The sequence below is a fragment of the Somniosus microcephalus genome, unplaced genomic scaffold, assembly GCF_052327205.1.
Source record: "Somniosus microcephalus isolate GS21.2 unplaced genomic scaffold, FLI_Smic_1.0 unresolved_chr1, whole genome shotgun sequence".
NCBI classification, from domain to species: domain Eukaryota; kingdom Metazoa; phylum Chordata; class Chondrichthyes; order Squaliformes; family Somniosidae; genus Somniosus; species Somniosus microcephalus.
Window position 1 is genome coordinate 93671719 of NW_028225179.1, and position 12145 is coordinate 93683863.

Here is a 12145-nt window from a genome sequence, read left to right on the forward strand (position 1 = left end):
TGGTCAGTTTGGGGTGATTGCTCAGTTTGGTGTGATTGGTCAGTTTGCGGTGATTGGTCAGTTTGGGGTGATTGGGCAGATTGTTTTGAATCTTCAGTTTGGGATGGTTTATCAGTTTTGGCTGGTGGGTCAGTTTCGGGGTGATTGGTAAGTTTTTGTTGATGGGTCAGTTTGTGTTGTTGGGTCAGATTGCGGATTATTTGTCAGTTTGGGCTGGTGTATCAGTATGGGAGTGATTGGTCAGTTTGTGTTGATGGGTCAGTTCGGGATGATTGGTAATTTTGTGCTGATGGGTCGGTTGGGGCCTAATTGGTCACTTTCTCTTCATGGGTCAGTTTGGGATGATAGGGCAAATTGGGTGATTGGTCAGTTTGGGGTGATTGTTCAGTTTAGGGGTGATTGGTGATTTTGTGTTGATTGGTCAATGTGGGGTGATTGGTCAGTTTGGGGTGATTGGTCTGTTTGGGCTGATTGGTCAGTTTGTTTTGATTGGTCAGTTTGGGGTGATTGGTCAGTTTGATTTGATGTGTAAGTATGGGGTGATTTATCAGTTTGTGTTGATGTGACAGTTTGGGTGATTGGTCAGTTTGGGGTGATTGGTCATTTTGTGTTAATTGGTCAGTTTGTGGTGATTGGTCAGTTTTTGTTGATGGGTCAGTTTGCGGTGATTGTTCGGTTTGTTTTGATGGGTCTGTTTGCGGTGATTGATCAGTTTGGGGTTGATTGGTCAGTTTGCGGAGATTGGTCAGTTTGGGGTGATTGGGCAGATTGTTTTGAATCTTCAGTTTGGGATGGTTTATCAGTTTTGGCTGCTGGGTCAGTTTAGGGGTGATTGGTATGTTATTGTTGATGGTTCAGTTTGTGTTGCTGGGTCAGATTGCGGATTATTTGTCAGTTTGGGCTTGTGTGTCAGTATGGGGGTGATTGGTCAGTTTGTGTTGATGGGTCAGTTCGGGATGATTGGTAATTCTGTGCTGATGGTTCGGTTGGGGCCTGATTGGTCAGTTTCTGTTCATGGGTCAGTTTGGGATGATAGGCCAGTTTGGGTGATTGGTCAGTTTGGGGTGATTGTTCAGTTTGGGGGTGATTGGTGATTTTGTGTTGATTGGTCAATGTGGGGTGATTGGTCAGTTTGGGGTGATTGTTCTGTTTGGGCTGATTGGTCAGTTTGTTTTGATTGGTCAGTTTGGGGAGATTGGTCATTTTGTGTTAATTGGTCAGTTTCGGGTGATTGGTCAGTTTTTGTTGATGGGTCAGTTTGCGGTGATTGTTCGGTTTGTTTTGATGGGTCTGTTTGCGGTGATTGATCAGTTTGGGGTTGATTGGTCTGTTTTTGTTGATGGGCCAGTTTGGGGTGATTGGTCAGTTTGTTTTGATGGAACTCTGTCAGTTTGGTGATGATTGTTCAGTTTCGGGTGATTATTCAGTTTTATTTCATGGATCAGTTTGCGGTGATTGTTCATATTTGGGTTTTTGGTCAGTTTGTTTGATGGGTCAGTTTGTGCTGATTGTTAAGTTTTGGGGTGATTGGTCAGTTTGTGTTGATGGGTCAGTTTGTGTGATTGGTCAGTTTCGCTTAATGGTACAGTTTGGGGTGAATGGTCAGCTTGTGCTGATGGCTCAGATTGGGGTGATTTTTCAGTATCTGTTCATGGGTCAGTTTGAGTTGATGGTTCAGTTTGGGGTGATTGATCATTTTTTGGTGATTGGAAAGTGTGGGGTGTTTATTTAGTTTGGGGTGATTGGTCAGTTTGGGTTGAATGGGCAGTTTGTAGGTAATTGGTCCGTTTGGTGGTGATTTGTTACTTTTTGTTGATTAATCAGTTTAGGCTACTTGGTCAGTTTGGCGTGATTGGTCAGTTTGGGGTCATTGGTCATTTTGTGTAAATGGGTCAGTTTGGGGTGATTGCTCAGTTTGTTTTGATGGATCAGTTTTTGTTGATTGGTCAGTTTGGGATGATTGGTCATTTTGGTTAGTGTGGCAGTTTGGTGTGATTGGTCAGTTTGTATTTATTTCCTCAGTTTGCTGGTGATTGATCTGTTTGTGTTGATTGGTCAGTTTGGGGATGTTTCATCAGTTAGGTGGTAATTGTTCAGTTTGGTGGTGATTGGTCAGAATCTATTGATGGGTCAGTTTGAGGATGATTGGTTAGTTTGTGTTGATGTTTCTGTTTGGGGTGATTGGTCAGTTTGTGTTGATGCGTCAGTGTGGGCCTGACTTGTCAGTTTGTGTTGTTTGGTCAGTTTGGGATGATTGGTCAGGTGGGGTGATTGGTCAGTTTGGGGTAATGGGTCAGCATGGGGACGATTGGACAGTTTGGGCTGGTGGGTCTGTTTGTGGGTGATTGGTCAGTTTTTGTTGATGGGTCTGTTGGGGCCTGATTGGTCAGTTTGTGTTGATTGGTCAGTTTGGGATGATTGGTCAGTTTGGGGTGATTGTTCAGCTTGGGGGATATTGGTTCTTTTGTGTTGGTTGGTCATTTTGGGCTGATTGGTCATTTTGTGTTAATGGGTCAGTTTCGGGTGATTGCTCAGTGTGTTTTGATGCATCAGTTTGTGTTGATTGTTCAGTTTGGAATGATGGGTCAATTTGCAGTGATTGTTCAGTTTGGGGTTGATTGGTCACTTTGTGCTGATGTGTCAGTTTGTATTGCATGGTCTGTTTGGGGGCGATTTATCAGTTTTGGCTGGTGGGTCAGTTTGGGGGTGATTGGTAAGTTTGTGTTGATGGGTCAGTTTGTGTTGATGGGTCAGTTTGGGGTTGGTTGTTCAGTTTGGGCTGGTATGTCAGTATGGGGGCGATTGGTCAGTTTGTGTTGATGGGTCAGTTCGGGGTGATTGATCAGTTTGTGTTGATGGGACAGTTGCGGCCTGACTGGTCCGTTTGTGTTGATTGTCATTTTGGGAAGATTGGTCAGTTTGGGGTGATTGGTCAGTTTGGGGTGATGGGTCAGTATGGGGACGATTGGTCAGTTTGGGCTGGTGTGTCAGTATGGGGCGATTGGTCATTTGGGTTGATGAGTCATGTCAGGTGATTGGTCAGTTTCTGCTGATGGGTCAGTTGGGGCCTGATTGGTCAGTTTGTGTTGATTTGTCAGTTTGGGATGTTTGGTCAGTTTGCGTGATTGGTCAGTGTGGGGTGATTGTTCAGTTTGGGGGTGATTGGTGATTTTGTATTGATTCGTCAGTGTGGTATGATTGGCCATTTTGGGGTGATTGGCCTGTTTGGGGTGATGGTCGTCTTGTTTTGATTGGTCAGTTTGGGGTGATTGATCATTTTGGTGGTGACTGGTCAGTTTGGGGTGATTGGTCAGTTTGGGGTTATTGGTCCATTTGTGTTAATGGGTCAGTTTGGGGTGACTGGTCAGTTTTTGTTGATGGGTCACTTTGCAGTGTTTGGTCAGTGTGTGTTGATGGGACAGTTCTTGGTGATTGGTCAGTTTGGAGTGATGGGTCCGTTTGCAGTGATTGATCAGTTTTGGGTTGATTGGTCAGTTTGTGTTGATTGGTCAGTTTCGGATGATTGGTCAGTTTGTTTTGATGGAACTGTTTGTCAGTTTGGGGATGCTTGCTTAGTTTCGGGTGATTATTCAGTTTTATTTGATGGATCAGTTTGCGGTGACTGTTCATTTTGGGGGTGTTTGGTCAGTTTGCTTTGATGGGTCAGTCTGCGGTGATTGGTCAGTTTGGGGGTGATTGGTCAGTTTGGGGAAAATGGTCAGTTTGGGGTTGATTTGTCATTTTGTGTCGATGGGTCAGTTTGCGGTGATTGTTCAGTTTGTTTTGATGGAACTGTTTGTGCTGATTGGTCAGTTTGGGGATGATTGTTCAGTTTCAGGTGATTGGTCATTTTGCTTTGATGGGTCAGTTTGCGGTGATTGGTCAGTTTGGGCTAATTGGTCAGTTTGGGGTGATTAGTCAGTTTGGGATAATTGGTCAGTTTGGGGTGATTGGTTATTTTGTAGAGATTGGTCAGTTTGTTTTGATTGGTCAGTTTGGCATGATTGGTCGGTTTGGTGTGTTTGATCAGTTTAGCGGTGATTGTTCATTTTGGTGGTAATTGGTCAGTTTGGGGCTGATTGGTCAGTTTTTGTTAATGGGTCATTTTGGGGTGATTGGTCAGTTTGGGGCGATTGGTCAGTTTGTGTTGATGGGTCAGTTCGGGGTGATTGGTCAGTTTGTGCTGATGGGTCTGTTCGGTCCTGATTGGGCAGTTTGTGTTGATTGTCATTTTGGGATGATTTGTCAATTTTGGGTAATTGGTCAGATTGGGGTGATGGGTCAGTATGGGGACGATTGGTCAGTTTGTGTTGATGGGTCAGTTCGGGGTATTTGGTCAGTTTGGGCTGGTGTGTCAGTATGGGGGCGATTGGTCAGTTTGTGTTGATGGGTCAGTTCGGGGTGATTGGTCAGTTTGTGCTGATGGGTCAGTTGTGGCCTGATTGGTCAGCTTGTGTTGATTGGTCAGTTTGGGGTTATTTGTCAATTTGAGTGATTGGTCAGTTTGCGAGGATTGGTCAGTTTGCGAGGATTGGTCAGTTTGGGGTGATTGTTCAGTTTGGGGGAGATTGGTGCTTTTGTGTTGATTGGTCAGTTTGGGGTGTTTGGTCATTTTGTGTTAATGGGTCAGTTTGGGGTGATTGCTCAGTTTCTTTTGATGCATCAGTTTGTGTTGATTGGTCAGTTTGGTAACGGTTGGTCAGTTTGGAGTGATGGGTCACTTTGCAGTGTTTGGCCAGTTTGGGGTTGATTGGTCAGTTTGTTTTGATGGATCAGTTTGTATTGATGGGTCTGATTGGGGGTGATTGATCAGTTTTGGCTGGTGGGTAAGTTTGTGGGTGATTGGTAAGTTTGTGTTGATGGGTCAGTTTGTGTTGATAGGTCAGTTTGGGGATGATGTGTCAGTTTGGGCTGGTGTGTCAGTATGGGGGCGATTGGTCAGCTTGTGATGATGGATCAGTTCAGGGTGATTTGTCAGTTTGTGCTGATGTGTCAGTTGGGGCCTGATTGTTCAGTTTGTGTTGATTGTCATTTTGGGATGATTTGTCAGTTTGCGGTGATTGGTTATTTTGGCGTGATGGGTCAGTATGGGGAAGTTTTGTCAGTTTGGGCTGGTGTTACAGTATGGGGGCGATTGGTCAGTTTGTGTTGATGGGTCAGTTCGGGGTGATTGGTCAGTTTGTGCTGATGGGTCAGTTGGGGCCTGATTGGTTAGTTTGTGTTGATTGGTCAGTTTGGAATGATTGGTCAGTTGAGTGATTGGTCCGTTTGGGGTGATTGTTCAGTTTGGGGGTGATTGGTGATTTTGTGTTGATTGGTCAGTGTGGGGTGATTGGCCAGTATGGGGTGATTGGCCTGTTTGGGGTGAATAGCCATCTTGTTTTGTTTGGTCATTTTTTGGTAATTGGTCATTCTGGTTGTGATTGGTCAGTTTGGGGTGATTGGTCAGTTTGGGTTGATGGGTAAGTTTGTGGTGATTGGTCAGTTTGTGTTGATGGTCCGTTTGTGGTGATTGGTCAGTTTGGAGTGATGGGTGAGTTTGCAGTGATTGGTCAATTTTGTGTTGATTGGTCACTTTGTGTTGATGGTCAGTTTGGGATGATTGGTCAGTTTGTTTTGATGGAACTGTTTGTGTTGATTGGTCAGTTTGGGGATGATTGTTCATTTTCGGTTGATTGGTCAGTTTGCTTTGATGGGTCAGTTTGCAGTGATTAGTCAGTTTGGGTGCTTGGCAGTTTGGGATTATTGGTCAGTTTGGGATAATAGGTCAGTGTGGGGTGAGTGGTCAGTTTGTTTTATTGGTCAATTTGTTTTGATTGGTCAGTTTCGCGTGATTGGTCAGTTTGGTGTGATTGTTCAGTTTAGCGGTGATTGGTCATTTTGGGGGTAATTGGTCAGTTTGAGGCTGATTGGTCAGTTTGTGTTAATGGGTTAGTTTGGGGTGATTGATCAGTTTGGTGGTGATTGGTCTGTTTGTGTTGATTGGTCAGTTTGGGGTGTTTGCTCTGTTTTTGTTGATGAGTCAGTTTGCTGTAATTGGTCAGTTTATTTTGATGGGTCAGTTTGTGGTGATTGTTCAGTTTGGGGTTGATTGGTCAGTTTGTGTTGATGGGTCAGTTTGGGGTGATTGGTTAGTTTGTTTTGAGTAAACTGTTTGTGCTAATTGGTCAGTTTGCGATGATTGTTCAGTTTCAGGTGATTATTCAGATGGATTTGATGTGTCAGTTTGCAGTGATTGGTCATTTTGGGGGTGATTGATCAGTTTCCTTTGATTGGTCAGTTTGCAGTGATTGGTCAGTTTAGGGGTGATTGGTCAGTTTGTGTTGAGGGGTCAGTTTTGGTGATTGGTCATTTTGGTGTGATGGGTCAGTTTTTGGAGAATAGTCATTTTGTGGTGATGGCACAGATTGGGGTGATTGGTCAGTTTGTGTTAATGGGTCAGTTTGAGTTGATTGCTCAATTTATATTGATGGATCAGTTTGTGTTGGTTGTTCAGTTTGGGGAAGGTTGGTCAGTTTGGAGTGATGGGTTACTTTGCAGTGATTGGTCAGTTTGTGGTTGATTGGTCAGTTTGTGTTGATGGGTCAGTTTTGGTGAATGATCAGTTGGGGATGATGGTTCAGTTTGGGGTGATTGGTCAGTTTGAGTTGATGGGTCAGATTGCGGGTGGTTGTTCATTTTGAGGTGATGGGTCTGTTTGGGGTGATTGGTCAGTTTGTTTTGATTCTTCAGTTTTGGGATGATTGATCAGTTTTGGCTGGTGGGCCAGTTTGGGGTGATTGGTAAGTTTGTGTTGATGGGTCAGTTCGGGATGATTGGTCATTTAGGCTGATGTGTCAGTTGGGGCCTGATTGATCAGCTTGTGTTATTGGTCAGTTTGGGATGATAGGTCAGTTTGGGTGATTTGTCAGTTTGGTTTGATTGTTCAGTTTCTGGTTGATTGGTGATTTTGTGTTGATTGCTCAGTGTGGGGTGATTGGTCAGTTTGGGGTTATTGTTCTGTTTAGGGTGATTGGTCAGTTTGTTTTGATTGTTCAGTTTGGGGTGATTCGTCATTTTGATGGTGATTGGTCAGTTTGTGTTAAATGGGTCAGTTTGGGGTGATTGGTCAGTTTTTGTTGATGGGTCAGTTTGCAGTGATTGGTCAGTTTGTTTTGATGGGTCAGTTTGGGGTCATTGGTGAGTTGTGTTTATGAGTCAGTATCTGCTGATTGCTCAGTTTGCGATGATTGTTCAGTTTCGGGTGATTATTCAGTTGAATTTAATGGGTCAGTTTGCAGTGATTGGTCATTTAGTGGGTGATTGGTCAGTTTGTGTTGAGGGGTCAGTTTGGGTGATTGATCATTTTGGGGGTGATGGGTCAGTTTGGGGTGAATGGTCAGTTTGTGTTGATGGCTCAGTTTGGTGTCATTGGTCAGTATGAGTTGATGGTTCAGACTGGGGTGATTGATCATTTTTTGATGATTGGAAAGTTTGGGTTGTTTATTTAGTTTGGAGTGATTGGTCAATTTGGGGTGATTGGGCAGTTTGTAGGTAATTGTTCAGTTTAGTGGTAATTGGTTAGTATGTGTTTGCTCAGTTTGGTGTGATTGGTCAGTTTGGGTTGATTGGTCTTTTGGGGGTGATTGGTCAGTTTGTTTTGGTTGGTCAGTTTGGGTTGATTGGTCTGTTTGTAGTGATTGGTCAGTTTGTTTAGGTTGGTCAGTTTGGGGTGATTGCTCAGTTTGGTGTGATTGGTCAGTTTGCAGTGATTGGTCAGGTTGGGGTGATTGGGCAGTTTGTTTTGAATTTCAGTTTGGGATGATTGATCAGTTTGGGCTGGTGTGTCAGTATGGGGGTGGTTGGTCAGTTTGTGTTGAAGGGTCAGTTCGGGATGATTGGTCATTTGGTGCTGATGGGTCAGTTGGGGCATGATTGGTCAGTTTCTGTTCATGGGTCAGTTTGGGATGATAGGTCAGTTTGGGTGATTGGTCAGTTTGGGGGTGATTGTTCAGTTTGGGGGTGTTTGACGATTTTGTGTTGATTGGTCAATGTGGGGTGATTGGTCAGTTTGGGGTGATTGGTCTGTTTGGGCTGATTGGTCAGTTTGTTTTGATTGGTCAGTTTGGGGCGATTGGTCAGTTTGATTTGATGTGTAAATATGGGGTGATTTATCAGTTTGTGTTGATGTGACAGTTTGGGTGATTGGTCAGTTTGGGGTCATTGGTCATTTTCTGTTAATGGGTCAGTTTCGGGTGATTGGTCAGTTTTTGTTGACGGGTCAGTTTGCGGTGATTGGTCTGTTAGTTTTGATGGGTCTGTTTGCGGTGATTGGTCAGTTTGGGGTGATTGGTCAGTTTGTTTTGATAGAACTCTGTCAGTTTGGGCATGATTGTTCAGTTTAGGGTGATTATTCAGTTTTATTTCATGGATCAGTTTGCAGTGATTGTTCATATTTGGGGTGCTTGTTCAGTTTGTTTGATGGGTCAGTTTGTGCTGATTGTTAAGTTTGGGGGTGATTGGTCAGTATGTGTTGATGGGTCAGTGTGTGTGATTGGTCAGTTTCGCTTAATGGTTCAGTTTGGGGTGAATGGTCAGTTTGTGCTGATGGCTCAGATTGGGGTGATTTTTCAGTTGGTGTTCATGGGTCAGTTTGAGTTGATGGTTCAGATTGGGGTGATTGATCATTTTTTGGTGATTGGAAAGTGTGGGGTGTTCATTTAGTTTGGGGTGATTGGTCAGTTTGGGTTGAATTGGCAGTTTGTAGGTAATTGGTCTGTTTGGTGGTGAGTTGGTACTTTTTGTTGATTAATCAGTTTAGGCTACTTGGTCAGTTTGGGGTGATTGGTCAGCTTGGGGTCATTGGTCATTTTTTGTAAATGGGTCAATTTGGGGTGATTGCTCAGTTTGTTTTGATGGATCAGTTTTTGTTGATTGGTCAGTTTGGGATGATTGGTCATTTTGGTTAGTGCGTCAGTTTGGTGTGATTGGTCAGTTTGTATTTATTTCCTCAGTTTGCTGGTGATTGATCTGTTTGTGTTGATTGGTCAGTTTGGGGATGATTCATCAGTTAGGTGGTAATTGTTCAGTTTGGTGGTGATTGATCAGAATGTGCTGATTGGTCAGATTAAGGATGATTGGTTAGTTTGTGTTGATGGTTCTGTTTGGGGTGATTGGTCAGTTTGTGTTGATGCGTCAGTGTGGGCCTGACTGGTCAGTTTGTGTTGTTTGGTCAGTTTGGGATGATTGGTCAGTTTGGGTTGATTGGTCAGTTTGGGGTGATGGGTCAGCATGGGGACAATTGTTCAGTTTGGGCTGGTGGGTCAGTTTGCGGGTGATAGTCAGTTTTTGTTGATGGGTCAGCTCTGGGTGATTAGTCAGTTAGTACTGATGGGTCAGTTGGGACCTGATTGGTCAGTTTGTGTTGATTGGTCAGTTTGGGATGATTGGTCAGTTTGGGGTGATTGTTCAGTTTAGGGGAGATTGGTTCTTTTGTGTTGATTGGTCAGTTTGGGGAGATTGGTCATTTTGTGTTAATGTTTCAGTTTCGGGTGATTGCTCAGTTTGTTTTGATGCATCAGTTTGTGTTGATTGGCCAGTTTGGGAATGGTTGGTCAGTTTGGAATAATGGGTCACTTTGCAGTGATTGGTCAGTTTGGGGTTGATTGGTCAATTTGTGTTGATGTGTCAGTTTGTATTGATTGGTCTGATTGGGGGCGATTGATCAGTTTTGGCTGGTGGGTCAGTTTGGGGGTGATTGGTAAGTTTGTATTGATGGGTCAGTTTGTGTTGATGGGTCAGTTTGGGGATTATTGTTCAGTTTGGGCTCGTGTTTCAGTATGGGGGCGATTGGTCAGTTTGTGTTGATGGGTCAGTTCAGGGTGATTGGTCAGTTTGTGTTAATGGTTCAGTTGCGGCCTGACTGGTCCGTTTGTGTTGATTGGTCATTTTGGGATGATTGGTCAGTTTGGGGTCATTAGTCAGTTTGGGCTGGTGTGTCAGTATGGGGCGATTGGTCAGTTGGGTTGATGGGTCAGTTCGGGGTGATTGGTCAGTGTGTGCTGATGGGTCAGTTGGGGTCTGTTTGGTCAGTTTGTGTTGATTTGTCAGTTTGGGACGTATGGCCAGTTTGAGTGATTGGCCAGTGTGGGTTGATTGTTCAGTTTGGGGGTGATTGGTGATTTTGTGTTGATTCGTCAGTGTGGTGCGATTGGCCATTTTGGGGTGATTGGCCTGTTTGGGGTGATTGGTCGTCTTGTTTTGATTGATCAGTTTGGGGTGAATGGTCATTTTGGTGGTGATTGGTCAGTTTGGGGTGATTGGTCAGTTTGGGGTGATTGGTCATATTGTGTTAATGGGTCAGTTTGGGGTGACTGGTCAGTTTTTGATGATGGGTCACTTTGCGGTGTTTAGTCAGTGTGTGTTGATGGGTCAGTTTGTGGTGATTGATCAGTTTGGAGTGATGGGTCCGTTTGCAGTGATTTGTCAGTTTTGGGTTGATTGGTCAGTTTGTGTTGATGGGTCAGTTTCGGATGATTAGTCAGTTTGTTTTGATGGAACTGTTTTTCAGTTTGGGGATGCTTGCTTAGTTTCGGGTGATTATTCAGTTATATTTGATGGATCAGTTTGCGGTGATTGTTCATTTTGGGGGTGTTTGGTCAGTTTGCTTTGATGGGTCAGTCTCCGGTGATTGGTCAGTTTGGGGGTGATTGGTCAGTTTGGGGTGAATGGTCAGTTTGGGGTAGATTGGTCATTTTTTGTCGATGGGTCAGTTTGCGGTGATTGGTCTGTTTGTTTTGATGGAACTGTTTGCGCTGATTGGTCAGTTTGGGGATGATTGTTCAGTTTCAGGTGATTGGTCAGTTGGCTTTGATGGTTCAGTTTGTGGTGATTGGTCAGTTTGGGCTAATTGGTCAATTTGGGGTGATTAGTCAGTTTGGGATAATTGGTCAGTTTGTGATAATTTGTCAGTTTAGGGTGATTGGTTATTTTGCGGAGATTGGTCAGTTTGTTTTGATTGGTCAGTTTGGCGTGATTGGTCGGTTTGGTGCGATTGATCACTTTAGCGGTGATTGTTCATTTTGGTGGTAATTGTTCAGTTTGGGGCTGATTGGTCAGTTTGTGTTGATTCTCATTTTGGGATGATTTGTCAGTTTTGGGTAATTGGTCAGTTTGGGGTGATGGGTCAGTATGGGGGCGATTGGTCAGTTTGTGTTGATAGGTCAGTTCTGGGTGATTTGTCAGTTTGTGCTAATGGGTCAGTTGTGGCCTGATTGGTCAGCTTGTGTTGATTGGTCAGTTTGTGATTATTGGTCAGTTTGAGTGATTGGCAGTTTGGGGTGATTGGTGATTTTGCGTTGATTATCAGTGTGTGTTGATTGGCCAGTTTGGGGTGATTGGCCTGTTTGGGGTGATTGGTCCTCTTGTTTTGATTGGTCAGTTTTGGGTGCTTGTTCATTCTGGTGGTGATTTGTCAGTTTGCGAGGATTGGTCTGTTTGGGGTGATTGTTCAGTTTGGGGGAGATTGGTGCTTTTGTGTTGATTGGTCAGTTTGGGGTGTTTGGTCATTTTGTGTTAATGTGTCAGTTTGGGGTGATTGCTCAGTTTATTTTGCTGCATCAGTATTTGTTGATTGGTCAGTTTGGTAATGGTTGGTCAGTTTGGAGTGATGGGTCACTTTGCAGTGATTGGTCAGTTTGGGGTTGATTGGTCAGTTTGTGTGGATGGGTCAGTTTGTATTGATGGGTCTGATTGAGGGTGATTGATCAGTTTTGGCTGGTGGGTAAGTTTGTGGGTGATTGGTAAGTTTGTGTTGATGGGTCAGTTTGTGTTGATAGGTCAGTTTCAGGATGATGTGTCAGTTTGGGCTGGTGTGTCAGTATGGGGGCGATTGGTCAGTTTGTGTTGATGGGTCAGTTCAGGGTGATTTGTCAGTTTGAGCTGATGGGTCAGTTGGGACCTGATTGGTCAGTTTGTGTTGATTGTCATTTTGGGATGATTTGTCATTTTGGGGTGATTGGTCATTTTGGCGTGATGGGTCAGTATGGGGAAGTTTGATCAGTTTGGGCTGGTGTTACAGTATGGGGGCGGTTGGTCAGTTTGTGTTGATGGGTCAGTTCGGGGTGATTGGTCAGTTTGGAATGATTGGACAGTTGAGTGATTGGTC

General features: G+C 44.1%; 1 pseudogene; it reads right to left on the reverse strand.

The window, feature by feature from the left end:
• Nucleotides 1-12145, reverse strand: part of LOC147095598 (scavenger receptor cysteine-rich domain-containing protein DMBT1-like) — a 1107260-nt pseudogene that overhangs the window by 902055 nt on the left and 193060 nt on the right.